The sequence below is a fragment of the Micromesistius poutassou genome (genome assembly GCF_964030765.1).
Source record: "Micromesistius poutassou genome assembly, chromosome: 10".
Classification (NCBI taxonomy): Eukaryota; Metazoa; Chordata; class Actinopteri; order Gadiformes; family Gadidae; genus Micromesistius; species Micromesistius poutassou.
The window spans coordinates 8339718-8353430 of record NC_140280.1 but is presented as its reverse complement, the minus strand read 5'-3'; the positions used below and the strand labels follow the sequence as shown (position 1 = coordinate 8353430).

The 13713-nt window shown below is 48.1% G+C and overlaps 1 non-coding gene and 1 pseudogene across 2 annotated transcripts; one reads left to right on the top strand and one right to left on the bottom strand.

The window, feature by feature from the left end:
• Window positions 1–625: 625 nt before the first annotated feature.
• On the bottom strand, window positions 626–3334 carry LOC311353928 (trafficking regulator of GLUT4 1 pseudogene; annotated as a pseudogene). Its single transcript has 3 exons — window positions 2939–3334; window positions 2596–2734; window positions 626–681 (listed from the first exon to the last, which is right to left on the bottom strand). The product of its transcript is annotated as a trafficking regulator of GLUT4 1 pseudogene (transcript).
• A 9097-nt stretch (window positions 3335–12431) lies between these two features.
• On the top strand, window positions 12432–12503 carry AC3HAE_024893 (transfer RNA tryptophan (anticodon CCA)). Its single transcript has one exon. It is a non-coding gene; the product is annotated as a tRNA-Trp (tRNA).
• The last annotated feature ends 1210 nt before the right edge of the window (window positions 12504–13713 follow it).

Below are 13713 nucleotides of genomic sequence, written 5' to 3'. Positions count from 1 at the left end.
GAGCAGAATAACCACCCTGGACCCTTTGGTAGGTGGCAGGTTGGTACTAGCCATGGGGGTGTCCTCTTGCTTCCCTCCCATCTCTCCTTCCTCCCTTCCTTTTTTTTCCTTCCTTCTCATTGTACTCTGACTGTTCCTTTCTTAGTCATTGTCTTCCATCAATTGATCCTTCCTGTATTCTGTCCTCCCTCATTCGGTCTGCATACAACAGCAGTATGACACCATTCCCTCTGTGTCTATAACACAACATTATAGAGGATTAGAAATAGATCAATGTTTTCCTGTTGTTACTTATAGCCCGACATCGCCAGTCCAATGCATATAGGGGTTAATGCATATAGGTCTCCAATCCTTCTGGTAATTTTGGTTTCCAATAGGCATAAACCAAAATGCCGGACGGACGCAATAGGATAGACCTACAGCCAATCAGAGAAACGGAACATGTGACAAATCCTCCTCAGCCATCTTGGCTGTTTATGAAAAGGCCTGAACGGCGTTCCCATTGGACGGTCAGTCATGGGACGGCCCGCCCTCTATCAGTTAAAGGGCTGTGATTGGGCTGGAGGTGTGTGTGACAGGAGGGCGCTGAGCAGATCCTACATGAGCCTGCAGAATGGTTAGGTCCCTATGTGTTGACGTCACTAATGTCTCTGGTGTTTCCCTCCTCCTTGCTCTGCTCCACTGATCAGTATAGGGCCACCAGCAGCTATCACCACAGTGGTAACTCACCCCTTCATTATGGCTCTGCTCCATTAGTGCACCAGTATAGACATAACTAGTTAAGTTAAGATCCATTGAGCTGCTCAGGTAACAGACATGATTAATCAACCCAATGTTCAAACTACAGGAACAGGAAATAACTTTTCAGAGGTGTGATGGAAGGACTGATTATGGGTCTGGTCCTTTGATGTATCAGGGCACCAGGGCAGAAGACTAGAAACTAGTGAGGATCAGTGTGCTGTCCGTGCCCTGGTACATCACAGGATCAGTCCCAGGATTAGTGCTATGAGTGACAGTGTGTTTGGCCAACAACGAGGGGTCAAAGGCAGGACTCTTGTGTGATCTGAGTTCGCACCTCCAACAAATGTGTTTTTGATATGATTCAATTTTACACAGACCTTTTTGTACCATTTTTATATCTGGTTGATTTCTGTGAAATCCTTTACATTAAAGAGTAACCAAATGGCTTAATCAAACTGCAACATCGGAACAGCAACATCTCTGAAAGCGTTTGTGGTGGGCTGATTGGCTCCTAAGTATCAAATACTATGCATTCAGCAGCCACTCAAAATTGTGAGATAAGTTAAAATCACCTTGCGATAATTTGGGCAAATCAAATATAGCAATTGCAATAAACTTTTGTGTTTGGTCACACAGTACGACAATTACGATAATGTATAGTTATCCCTTATCCAGACATCCGTTTCTTTTACCCAAGACAATCATCTCATGAACCCATCTTGTCTGTTGAGGGGCTACAGGCCTACTTGTTCTGATCCCTACTTCTTTATAGTACCCTTCAACTCTCTCCTACTGCGGGCATGCTTGGTTGTAACTCTGAGATAAGAACACTCCAACTCGCGTTCAGATTTCCCATGCTTTTTTTCAAGTTTATTTCAGACATGCACATGTTAAGAACTATGGCACAGTATACAGGTCATACAATACAAACATATAAATATTAACTCAGTGCCAGGAGTAGTGCATATACATTACAAACATGTGATGTTTGGATTACTTTGAGAAGGGTTTGGGCTCCGAGGGGCTGGGCCGTCCACCCAGATCAAACCTGTCTTCAGGAAGTCAGACAGTTCCAGATCCATCCACTGTGCAAAGCGGGCAATCGCGCTACAAATGCTAACAGGCTAACCTCGACATACATGAGATCATTCTGCACGAAGAGCACGTGAACACTTTGGAAATCTCTTCCCCGTAGGAGAGGTGGTCACAAACATTTAGAAAAACAGGCAGGCACCCAAAGGTTCGCAAACTGTAGCTTTGGAAGTACATCAGTTCATTACAAGTGCAAGTGTGTTCATCGATACCACGTAAGAGAGAGAGAGAGGGGCAGAGAATGTGTATGTGTGCGTTTGTGTGTGTGCAAATACAAAGTTGGCCATGCAACTTCATTCAATGAAATAAACCATAATGTAAGTCATGTTGTTGAGGCCTCGGATTGTTGTCCTATAAACCAGTTAGCATTAAATGGACCAGCAGTGGGGGAGAAGGCAGAGGATGACCTGGAGGTAACAGTCTTCACAGTAGTCCTCACAGTACATGTGTTGATTCTTTCTTCTGTCCTCCCCTCCTGGGACTCCGAAAGGCGCTAGACTTCATCCACAAAAAAAACTGGAAATGAGACGTGGGGAAGTCCTGCGAGGCTGCTTCAAAACAAATAGACATTTTTAGAGGTTTTTGTGCTTTTTCATTTTCAAAATGACATGATTAATTTTTTCTTTTCCTTTTTGCGGTGCAACTTTGATCCACTGACGTCAGCGATGCTATTTCTTTCCCTCTGGTAGAGAAAGAGAGAATATGGAGAACACAAGTTATGACCAGAGGGTTGACTTGTTTTGTTTGTTGGCCGGCTTGGACAAAGCTTCCTACCTATAGTAGACACAATGAAGACGATGACGGCCACACCCAGCAGCATGGAGAAACAGCTGAGCAGCATCGAGAGACGCCCGTATCTCCTCGCCCCCGCGACATCCCCTGTATGCAGAACAGACCTCGACTACCATCAGAGATGGGGGAGTGGGAGAGTGAGAGAGTGAGAGAGAGAGAGAGAGAGAGAAAAAAAAAGAAAGAGAAAGAGAGAGAGAGAGAGATAGTGGAATACGGTGTTAAGAGAAGGCTGCCTTTCAACAGTGTATACAACTTATTCCCGTCACATCCCTGCTTCCCCGTCTTATAAGAACATGATAATATCACTACTTACCACGTGCGCGTACCACAGGGCGCACATGTTCAGAGGAGGAGCGGGACAGAAACAGGTCAACACTGCGAGCCACAGATAACTCGGAGGTCCGGCCCCGGGCGGCAATGGAGACGGGCTTATACTGAGCCGGGATGTGGATCTGGGTGGGGCAGCTAGATGCCCCACGGAGGCCGATCTGAGAGGCGACCTGTGTCCGTTCTGTTCGGCGTCCAGCGACCGCACGCTCCCCCGTACGTTGAGCGAGAGGGTGTCGGACGGTTTGAGGTTACTTTCCCCGGTCGGTTCGGCCGTCGTCGTGCTCAACAGTTTCTCCGTGTCCTGGAAGTCGGTGGGGTGCGACACCTCCCTCTCCCCCAGCTCGCATTTCCCGAACGTGGCGTCCGTGTTGATCGCCATCACGGAGAGGAAAGAGGAGATCCGGCAGCTACCACGTCTCCAAAGCGCGTCTTTGTGTTCAATTAAGCCGACTTCCCTTTAGGGTGGATAGGCGCTAAAAAGTGTTCTTTTTAGATGTTCTCCATCGGACGCTCATTGGGAAGCCTATTTAATTAAACACTATAACTCAATCAAAAGCTTCTTAGACAAATGCGTTCTGGATGCTCGGCGTTCCCCTGCATTCACTTTGTATCGAGCATCCGCGCGCGCACGCCCTCCCTCTGACCACCTCCCCCCTGCTGTGCCTCCCGCTGCTTATTAGCCGGACCTTCTTATTCCCAGCATGGCATGATGTCCGGCGTGTGCTCCTCCTCATCAGCTCGGGCGAGTCGTGATGCATGCATGCTGCTAAAACCTCTCGGAGTGAAACCGCACCGGCGCGGTGCGTAAAAGCTTTACATTTGCGCGCGGTGGCATCGGCTGGCTCAGCAACTAGGGTGTGTGTGTGTGTGTGTGTGTGTGTGTGTGTGTGTGTGTGTGTGTGTGTGTGTGTGTGTGTGTGTGTGTGTGTGTGTGTGTGTGTGTGTGTGTGTGTGTGTGTGTGTGTGTGTGTGTGTGTGTGCGTGCGCTGCGCGGAGTGAGTGAGTGAGTGAGTGAGTGAGTGTGTGTGTGTGTGTGTGTGTGTGTGTGTGTGTGTGTGTGTGTGTGTGTGTGCGTGCGTGCGTGCGTGCGTGCGTGCGTGCGTGTGTGTGTGTGTGTGTGCCAGCGTGCGTGCGCGCCTGAAAGAGCGAGGGGGTGAGGGGAATGTTACCGTGCGTGAGAAAGGGAGTGAGAGATTACTGTCTCATATCCTGTGTAACCCAATCTCAACACAGTGTGTGTGCCCTGCAAACCCTGTCCATTTATGATATGCATTATATAATGGATTAGAAAATACATTTATTTTCTTCAATACACTCACGCGCCCCGCCCTTTTGCCTCCACAACCGCCCCTTAAGAAAAAGATATCGATCTTTGGACCTGTGTCTCAAAGCTGGCATGAAGGAGGAGGGAGAAGGTACCATGAACATCCTCCTCCATCATGCATAGTGACTCACACCATCTAGTAGGTCCACTGTCCTCATGTGCTCCTGCATGAGAACTACGACCCAATCCAGACTCCTACCCGCACCAGGGTTGAGGTGGAGCCTCGTGATGCTGCCCCCTGGCGGTGGAGAGGGAGTCTGCGCCTGCGTGGGATTCATCACCAAAGTCAAAGTCAAAGTCAAAGAGAACTTTATTGTCAGACCTACCGTGCAACAAGTTACATAGAGGACCGAAATTACGTTTCCCAATCCTCCAAATGTGCTATTCAAATAATTACCAAACAACATATAACATAATAATAATAACATAATAGTGCAAAAAGACAACAACAAACATATAACATAACATAATTATAGTGCAATAAGACAACAACAAATACACATATATAGACAGACAGTGCATACATTATACAGAATATAATATTCACAGTGTTATGATGTAGTTATTGTGGTTCAAATAAGGTGCAATATAGTAAAGTAGTAAAGTGCAAAAGTGCCGAATCGCAGCATGGAGCTGTTGGTGAGTCTGCCAGAAGGTAGGAGGGTGAACAGTTTGTGGACTTCAGTCTTCCTGAAGTCCACAGTTATTTATTTTGTTTTATTAACGTTGAGTTGAAGACTGTTGATGTCACACCAGTCGATGAGTTGATGTACTGTAGGCTGAGTCGTCATTGTCGCTGATGAGGCCCACTACATTTGTATCGTCTGCCAATTTGATGATGTGGTTTGAGTTTTGTCTGGCACAGCAGTCATGGGTCATCAGTGTGAACAACAGCGAGCTTAGCACACATCCCTGGGGGACCCCGGTGTTCATGATGGTCGTCTCTGAGGAGTTTTTTCCAACTCTGTAGTCTGTTGGTAAGAAAATCCAGTAGCCAGTTGCAAAGTGGGGTGCTGATGCCTATTGCGCCGAGTTTATTCGCCAGGAGTTGGGGGATGACTGTGTTGAAGGCGGTGCTGAAGTCGATGGACAGCATCCGCACATAACTGCTTTTCGTTTCCAGATGAGCCAGGCATAGTTGGAGTGCTGTTGCTATGGCATCATCAGCGGAACGTTTTGGACGATATGCAAACTGAAATGGGTCAGGTGTAGTGGGGAGATTGGATGTTGACCAACCTTTCAAAACACTTCATCATGATGGGGTTTTTTAGGTAGCGGGATGATGGTGGTGGCTTTGAAGCATGCTGGTATGATGGCTTGGCTCAGAGAGGTGTTGTATGTCTGTGAGAACATCTGTGGATTGTGAAAACATTTTTTTCCATAGGGCTGCATGAATGAACAAGAATGAAGTATAGTAGGCTATGCCATGCGTTAAAATAATAATAATAACAATAATACATTCCAGCAAAGTATATTCCAGGCTTCCAAAACAAAATCTAGTTTTAGGGTAAATGATTGGTTAAATGATTTGGGAAAGAACAGCTGATACAGCGGTAAGTTGTACTTTTAAATCAATGCATCTGCAAACACAGTACAGCAAACACATATGTTCTTGACCCAGACATCGTGTACAAGCCCATTACTTTTAGGATTGATGAGTATTTGATCGTGAGAAAACATAGTTTTACCCCGTTTAAAAGAATGAATGAATGCGAGTGATGCTTGGTGCGCGTGTGTGTGCGCGCCCATCTGTCTACACGCAAATTAAACACGTAACGCATAATGCAGTCCATGGTGATGTATATTAACAGGGGGACACATGCATATTATGAACACAAGTCGACAACGATAATGTATACAATACTGGTAACAAACGATGTTTGTTAATGTATTGCCGCATATCATTACATAGACCCACAGTTGCGGCCATCGAGGTCCACGTCCACATATGTTTTAAGTTGTCTTTGCCGCAATTTACATGACGAATCAGTGTTTCTGAAGTTGGAGAAGAAAACGCTCTTCCATGTGTTAATTATGCCTATTATTTGGCCATAAACTGAGCCATTTGAAGTTTGAAATTCATGTGGTCATGCATCTGTCTCAGCGGAGACTGCAAACGCGCTGTCAAAAATCAACTCAAGTCAAAATGCGCTGGCTCTTAAAGGGGATGGGAGATGCCACTCTCATTGGTTTATTGCATGTTACGCCCAAAACACACCTACGGGTTTCAGCCCAACCCATTTTAGATTTGCGCCGGGCGCAACGCTAATTTATCTCGCCGTCATAATAGCAACAGCGCCATAGAACTGCCCACAAAGTACTTTGACTTTGCGCCTTGACGTCTGTTAAGTATGCTATAGGCCTACTGCATGAGAAAAAATTAGATCGATATTGCGCAACAATCGGGAGATGGGGACCCCCCCCCCCAAAAAAGGCATCAAGGCCCGACAGACTGACTATGTCCTGCCCTGCTTCATGTTTAATAACGGAGACTGGTTTGATTCATTTCTTTAATGAATGTACTGTTGACGAACCCCCATCCACAACCTTTCATCTTGTAATATTTATTCAACATCAATACATAAAGGCCCTCCACATAGTACTAGTACACAGCATCTACTACATAAAGGCCCTCCACATAGTACTAGTACACAGCATCTACTACATTAAGGCCCTCAATATAGTACTAGTACACAGCATCTACTACATGAAGGCCCTCCACATAGTACTAGTACACAGCATCTACTACATGAAGGCCCTCCACATAGTACTAGTACACAGCATCTACTACATGAAGGCCCTCCACATAGTACTAGTACACAACATCTACTACATAAAGGCCCTCCACATAGTACTAGTACACAGCATCTACTACATGAAGGCCCTCAATATAGTACACCACATATACTACATAAAGCCCCTCCCCATAGTACTAGTACACAGCATCTACTACAAAGGCCCATCCTTAAAGGGGATGGGCCTGTCTTGGAGTTCCTTAAAGGGGATGCAGAGCAGACCGTGTCTTGGTGATCCTTAAAGGGGATGCAGATCAGGCGTGTCTTGGTGTTCCTTAAAGGGGATGGGCCTGTCTTGGTGTTCCTTAAAGGGGATGCAGAGCGGACCGTGTCTTGGTGTTCCTTAAAGGGGATGCAGAGCGGACCGTGTCTTGGTGATCCTTCAGGGGGATGCAGAGCGGACCGTGTCTTGGTGTTCCTTAAAGGGGATGCAGAGCGGACCGTGTCTTGGTGTTCCTTAAAGGGGATGCAGAGCGGACCGTGTATTGGTGATCCTTCAGGGGGATGCAGTGCGGACCGTGACAGTTCTTCAGCTGGCAGCTTTAGCAGTACAACAGGAACGTAAAGCTTGCCAGTGAAGAACTGCCGCATGCCAGCGGTGTGCAGACCAGGGCGTACTCGATGGTGCGTGGAGTCGTCAGCCATTAGAAGAGGACTTCACAAGGATCATCTGGTTGGTAGAAGTAGGGGCTGAATCGTTGGCTGCCTACAGACCTGCAGAAAGAGACCACAGTCAGAAGGGATGAGCCATAGGGAGAGTGAGAGGGTGAGAGAATGAAGGGAATGAGAGAAGGAAAGCCATCACCATCTGAAGGAAAGCCTTCAGATGGTGAGGTGTGGAGGAGTGAGGAGTGAGGTCTGGGGTGAGGTTTGTCCACCCTGGGTTTCTGTAACATTTCCTGACTTTCCAGCAGCATATGTGAGAAATTCCCTTCTGCAGCTCTGGCCTCCAACAGCTCTTCTTCATCCTCTCCTGCTGTGCCTTCCCCCTGACCCCTAACCCTGAAGAATGGCCGTCATCATTCACTTCCACTACCCTCTACAGAGTTCACCAGTTAAGGACTAATATGCAATCCCGCCCCCTCTCTTACCACTGTACTCATTTAACGCAAAGATTTATCCCTCTATCGGACCCACCCTCTCTCTCACACCACTCAATCAATGTAATGTAAAGGGAAATCCCTCTATCCTGAGTTCCGCCCCCTCCCTCATCACTAGACCCATGTAACTGAAACGGATATCGCTCCCTCTGAAGTATGCACGGATGTCCCGCCCCCTCTTTTGCTAATAACGCACCCCCTTCCAGAAAGATGTGGTCAAAGGTTATATCATTTCTATTATTTTTCTCTCATAATTAACCATTCATGACCTAATCTCAACCTGCAAGCCTATAATACATTTATATACTAAACATCATAGCCTAAGACTTTTAGGGCTGAGTTTTGAGTTTTAGGTCATTGCTACCAACAACAAGGATGTTACATCTTCATAGCCCTCCTCTTCCTCCTCCAGCTCTCAGTATCTTCCTTCTTGTCTCTGCAAAGCAACCCACGGACAGAGCCGGAGGAGCTCCAAAACACACACACACACACACACACACACACACACACACACACACACACACACACACACACACACACACACACACACACACACACACACACACACACGTTCTGTACCACAGGATGTTGGCTGAGGATGACAGTATGCTGGGAACAGGAACTGCTGTTTCTGAAATGTTTGTGTTTAGAATAGAAATAGAAAACACACTGAGCGATTACTACTTTCACGAAAAACAACGTTATTGAATCATCCAATATGCATGTCTCATGTCATAATGCGAGGAAGACAGAAGGGGGCGCTGTGGGACGCATAACTTCTATGGAGGACTTGTTCGACATTACTGGGCACTAATTTGAGCCAATCAGAAAAGACTAATTGTCATGACCTGGTTTCAGCAGAGAGAAGCCTGATAGATTTTCCCCTGCTACTCTCTGCTCAGAGCTCAGAGCTGCTCAGAGTCTCTAAGAGGACAGACACTTAACCTCTAACACTTATCCACTGACCACACTTAACTAACATGAAAATAACTTTCACCTACCACAGCTGCATACGATCCATTCAGTAAAACAAATTAACTAACTTGGATGGCTTCTGCTTCCATTTTGTCTTAACCAACCTGCCTTTGGACATCAGAGCTGTCCGTTCATTACAAACAACTCTGCCCCTCCCTTAAATCGAGTCTGTAGCACGTTTTGATGAGACACATTGCGACGTGTGTCACGTATGCCCTGTAAGGAACAGGATGTACCACCTGATGCAATGCCTGATGTACCATCCGCTCCCTGCTCCGGGAGCTCAGAACCCCCCCACTGGGTGTGGTGCACCCAGGGGCCTGAACCCAGAGCTCAGGCCCCGCCCACTGGGCGTGGTGCACCCAGGGGCCTGAACCCAGAGCTCAGGCCCCACCCACTGGGCGTGGTGCACCCAGGGGCCTGAACCCAGAGCTCAGGCCCCGCCCACTGGGCGTGGTCCCACTGGAACAGCTTCAAGGAATTCCCAATGCTCCTTTTAGAAGGACAGCCTTTGGACTCAAAACACCGTACAAGAAGAGGGAACTGGGGGAGGGTTTAAGAAACAAAAACGACAAGACAAGATCCTTAACTAAAACCAGGGTAAAGGGGAGAGGGTACCTGGTTTGTGTTTGTGGGGCTGGCCCCGGGTAGGATTTAGATCCAGTGGAGGTGAGTTTGTGTAGTGGGGTCCTCCACCTTAATGGCATAACCTGATAGGGGGGTGCAACAATAGATTAAGCCTCAGAATCCATAGCTGGTTTCCTGGACTCGTCTAAAGGGCCGTTTGAACGACCTGGCCTGATACAAGCTCTCTTTGTCACGACCAGTTCACTCCAAGCTGTTAAGCAACACAGGCTCACTTCTGCAAATATGGAGGAACGTTCCACGGGTTCCCAAACAGCACTGAACATAGAAGACGGGTTGCAAGATGTAGAAGATGTTGGAGAAGGCCTTGCTCAGCATAAGGTCGGAACAGAGGGGGCAGTGGGGCCGGCCGGCCACCGACCAATGGGGTGGCCCATATGAAGCCGAGGCCGCGTGCCACCCGCTGCACTGCGCATTCCTACCAGCAGAGCCCACTCTGGAGCGGTACAATTATGTAAGACGGGCCCCATCGCCGCAGACAGGCAGCCAGCGCGTGTGCGTGATGTGGGAGGTTTGGGGTGGTGGTCGGTAGGCTAGGTGAAGGGTGTTCCCTTGAACATCTTGATTAATCAGCATTATGCAGGCCCGCTAACGGCATGCAAAGAAAGAGATTCTTCCGGATTCCACGCGTGTTCAAACGCATCATTAGATTGTGACACGTGATTTTAGGCCCGGCCCCAGGTAACTCGGGTCATGGGTCAGTTAGAGCAGGCTATTTTAGGATCCATAAATAAGGAATTCCTACATTTCCTCATCTGGCCTGTGAAATGGATTGAGCTCATCAGAGCTCAGCACACCATAGGCACTGGAAGTGTATGCATATGTGGTATCCATTAACTAATACATGTGTACATGTTATAAACATGTTATAATACTATAATATGCAGGTTGCGTACAGCTTTAGCCTACATGACCAGCCTGTCCTTGATGCAAACTGAGTCAGGATGGGGTGGGTGGGGTGGTGGTCCTTGATCTTTACAGAAGTAAGACCTGAGTTACTGGGAATGACACAGGGGTCTCGGGAGTAGCTGTTTCATAATAATAAGTCCGTGTCTCTGATTATTTGACCACGCCCATTGGTCGCGCGCATCGACGTTAAGCCCCAATGGAGAGTTCATTAGAAAAAAAAGGCCCATTTTTAGAGGTAGGCTACATATCGTGGTAGGCGATTACTGGAAATTGGGTCATCAAATAGCCACAGGGCCAATCAAACTGACAGGAAGAACAAGACAGGGCCGTCCACTTACCATTAAACCGTATACGCGCCCCACCTTGACCACCGATTCTGTCGCTCCTGCCCGGTCCACCGAGCACTACGGTCCGGACCTCGGCGCCTCGCCCACTCCCTGAACAGTGGCGATCCTTCGCTGCAACACGCCGTCCGGCTACACGATGTCGGAACACTGCGATAGTCTACGGAGTGTCGGCCTGAATACGATCAGAATACATGTCCTGTAGTCTAGCTTTAGGAAATCGAGCTTACTTTAGTAGAAAGTAGAATGCGGACGAGGACTTCGGTCTCCTTTCAGAACTCTGGTCTGTCTGAGTCCTGTCCCTTTCTCACTTGCTCTTCTAGCTAAGAACTACTCCCCCCCACCCCAGTCTCTCTCTCTCGCTCTCTCTCTCTCTCTCTCTCTCTCTCTCTCTCGTTTTCTCTCTCTCGTTCTCTCTCTCTCTCTCTCTCTCTCTCTCTCTCTCTCTCTCTCTCTCTCTCTCTCTCTCTCTCTCTCTCTCTCTCTCCCTCTACCTCTCCCACACACACACACACACACACACACACACACACACAGCCGGCTTCCTACTCCGATCAGCTGGCAGCGCCGTGACGTAGACGTCAAGCGCTGTCCAATGGGAAGTGAACATCGCGCTGTGACGTCAAGGCCTCCACGTCTATTAAAGAGGTCTCGAGTTCCACTGGAGATCATCGGAGTTAACATTTGTATAAATTGCAAAATGTAATATCAACCGTCGATATTAACAATGATGTATCTCTGTCCGTGTCTTTCCGTTCGTTGCCATGGCGATATGATGTATAGGGTCGTTTCAGAAACAGACCCACTAAACCAGTCCTGGTTAAGTGATGACCTGGGACTTCCTCTTCCTTCTGCCGTTTTAATATCTCTGTGCTATTTCTGCGACTGCGTCACAAGGATGCTTTCTCATCGTCAGCTGATGGAAGAACACGCGCACATATCCCCCCCTCCCCCAGACACACACACCCCCACCGACCCATAAAGATGGCTGAACCCCCCCCCCATAGACTACCCCTCCACAGACTAACTTTACAGCCCCCCCCCCCCCCCCCCCCCGACTGAAGGTCGAACCTGAATGTAGGATTAATATTACATTCCCATATTTCAAATATTTTTTAGAAATAGCTGAAACGGTATCAGGAATTCATGAATCCTATAAATGCCAAGAATGTGCGAGTCAAGCTACGCCAGACAGACAGACAGACAGACAGACAGACAGACAGACAGACAGACAGACAGACAGACAGGCTGACAGACAGATTAATGATCCTCCACCTCGTTGTAGGCAGCATGGGGGTTGAGATGAGCCTACATCGTTCCATCTGAACCTAATACATAAGGTTTATTATATTATTCTAAATAATAATCTCGATGTCGTTCATGAGGCCTCGTGGCGCAACGGTAGCGCGTCTGACTCCAGATCAGAAGGTTGCGTGTTCAAATCACGTCGGGGTCATTCTTATATTTATTTAATTTCTACATGATAATCCGGCATATACATACATGACTAATCAAATATCGGCACCCCAGACCTCTTGGAGGAGGAGTCGGGGCAACTGTTGCTATGGAGACGCGTCTCTTTGCCTCGCTTGCTACCGGAAAAACACTGACGCACCGGCGGGACATCTTCTCACAGCGAGGCTTCAAATGTTTTGCATTAGTGTCTTTGAAGGATTCTGAATGATCTTGCACACCCTATCGTAGTAACAAGGCGTAGGATAAAATTAAAATACAACTTATAACAGACTCATCTGATGATTCTAGAAGCCGGTTCACACATGGAGGGGAACAGCAACCCCCCCCTGAGAAACACGGAGGCGAGGGAGCGAAAGAAGACCAGGAGGAGGCGGAGAAAAAAGACCGCAAGTGGTCCTACGAAGAGCGGGCATTCAACCAGCCACCTTAAGGAGGATAAAGGTGATCGATTGGCGTGTGTGTGTGTGTGTGTGTGTGTGTGTGTGTGTGTGTGTGTGTGTGTGTGTGTGTGTGTGTGTGTGTGTGTGTGTGTGTGTGTGTGTGTGTGTGTGTGTGTGTGTGTGTGTGTGTGTATATGTATATGCATGAATGTGTGTGTGTGTATGTGTTTGTATATGCATGAATGTGTGTGTGTGTGTGTGTGTGTGTGTGTGTGTGTGTGTGTGTGTGTGTGTGTGTGTGTGTGTGTGTGTGTGTGTGTGTGAGTAAGTGTGAGTGAGAGAGAGAGAGAGAGAGAGTGTAAGAGTGTAAAACTGTTTGTTTTACCTTATATACCATACTTATAACCTCCGTATTATTTTCTATAGACAATCCTGGGAGCATGTTGCCACCCAGCACCCTGTCCGTCTGCCTGCCCCCCCTCCCCAGTCCTGGGCCGCCCCAGGTCCTTAAGGGGGGGGATAAGGAAGGGGCTCCCCATTGGAGCACCAACCCTCCCCCACTAACAACAAGGGCCGTTGCTGAGCTGGGCACCCAGGCCAGGGAGAGCATGAGGTGGGAAGGGGAGCTGGACGACCCCCTGGCGGAGGGGGAGAGGCTGGAGCTCTACAAGGCCCGGCGGAGGCAGCGCTACCTGGCTCTGAGGCCGGTCTGAGGGGGGACCCCCAGGCCTCAGGAAGACCAGCCCCCACCGGACCTCATCAATGCTAATAGGATGAATAGAGACTCATTCTGATAGCTCAATGTTTAGA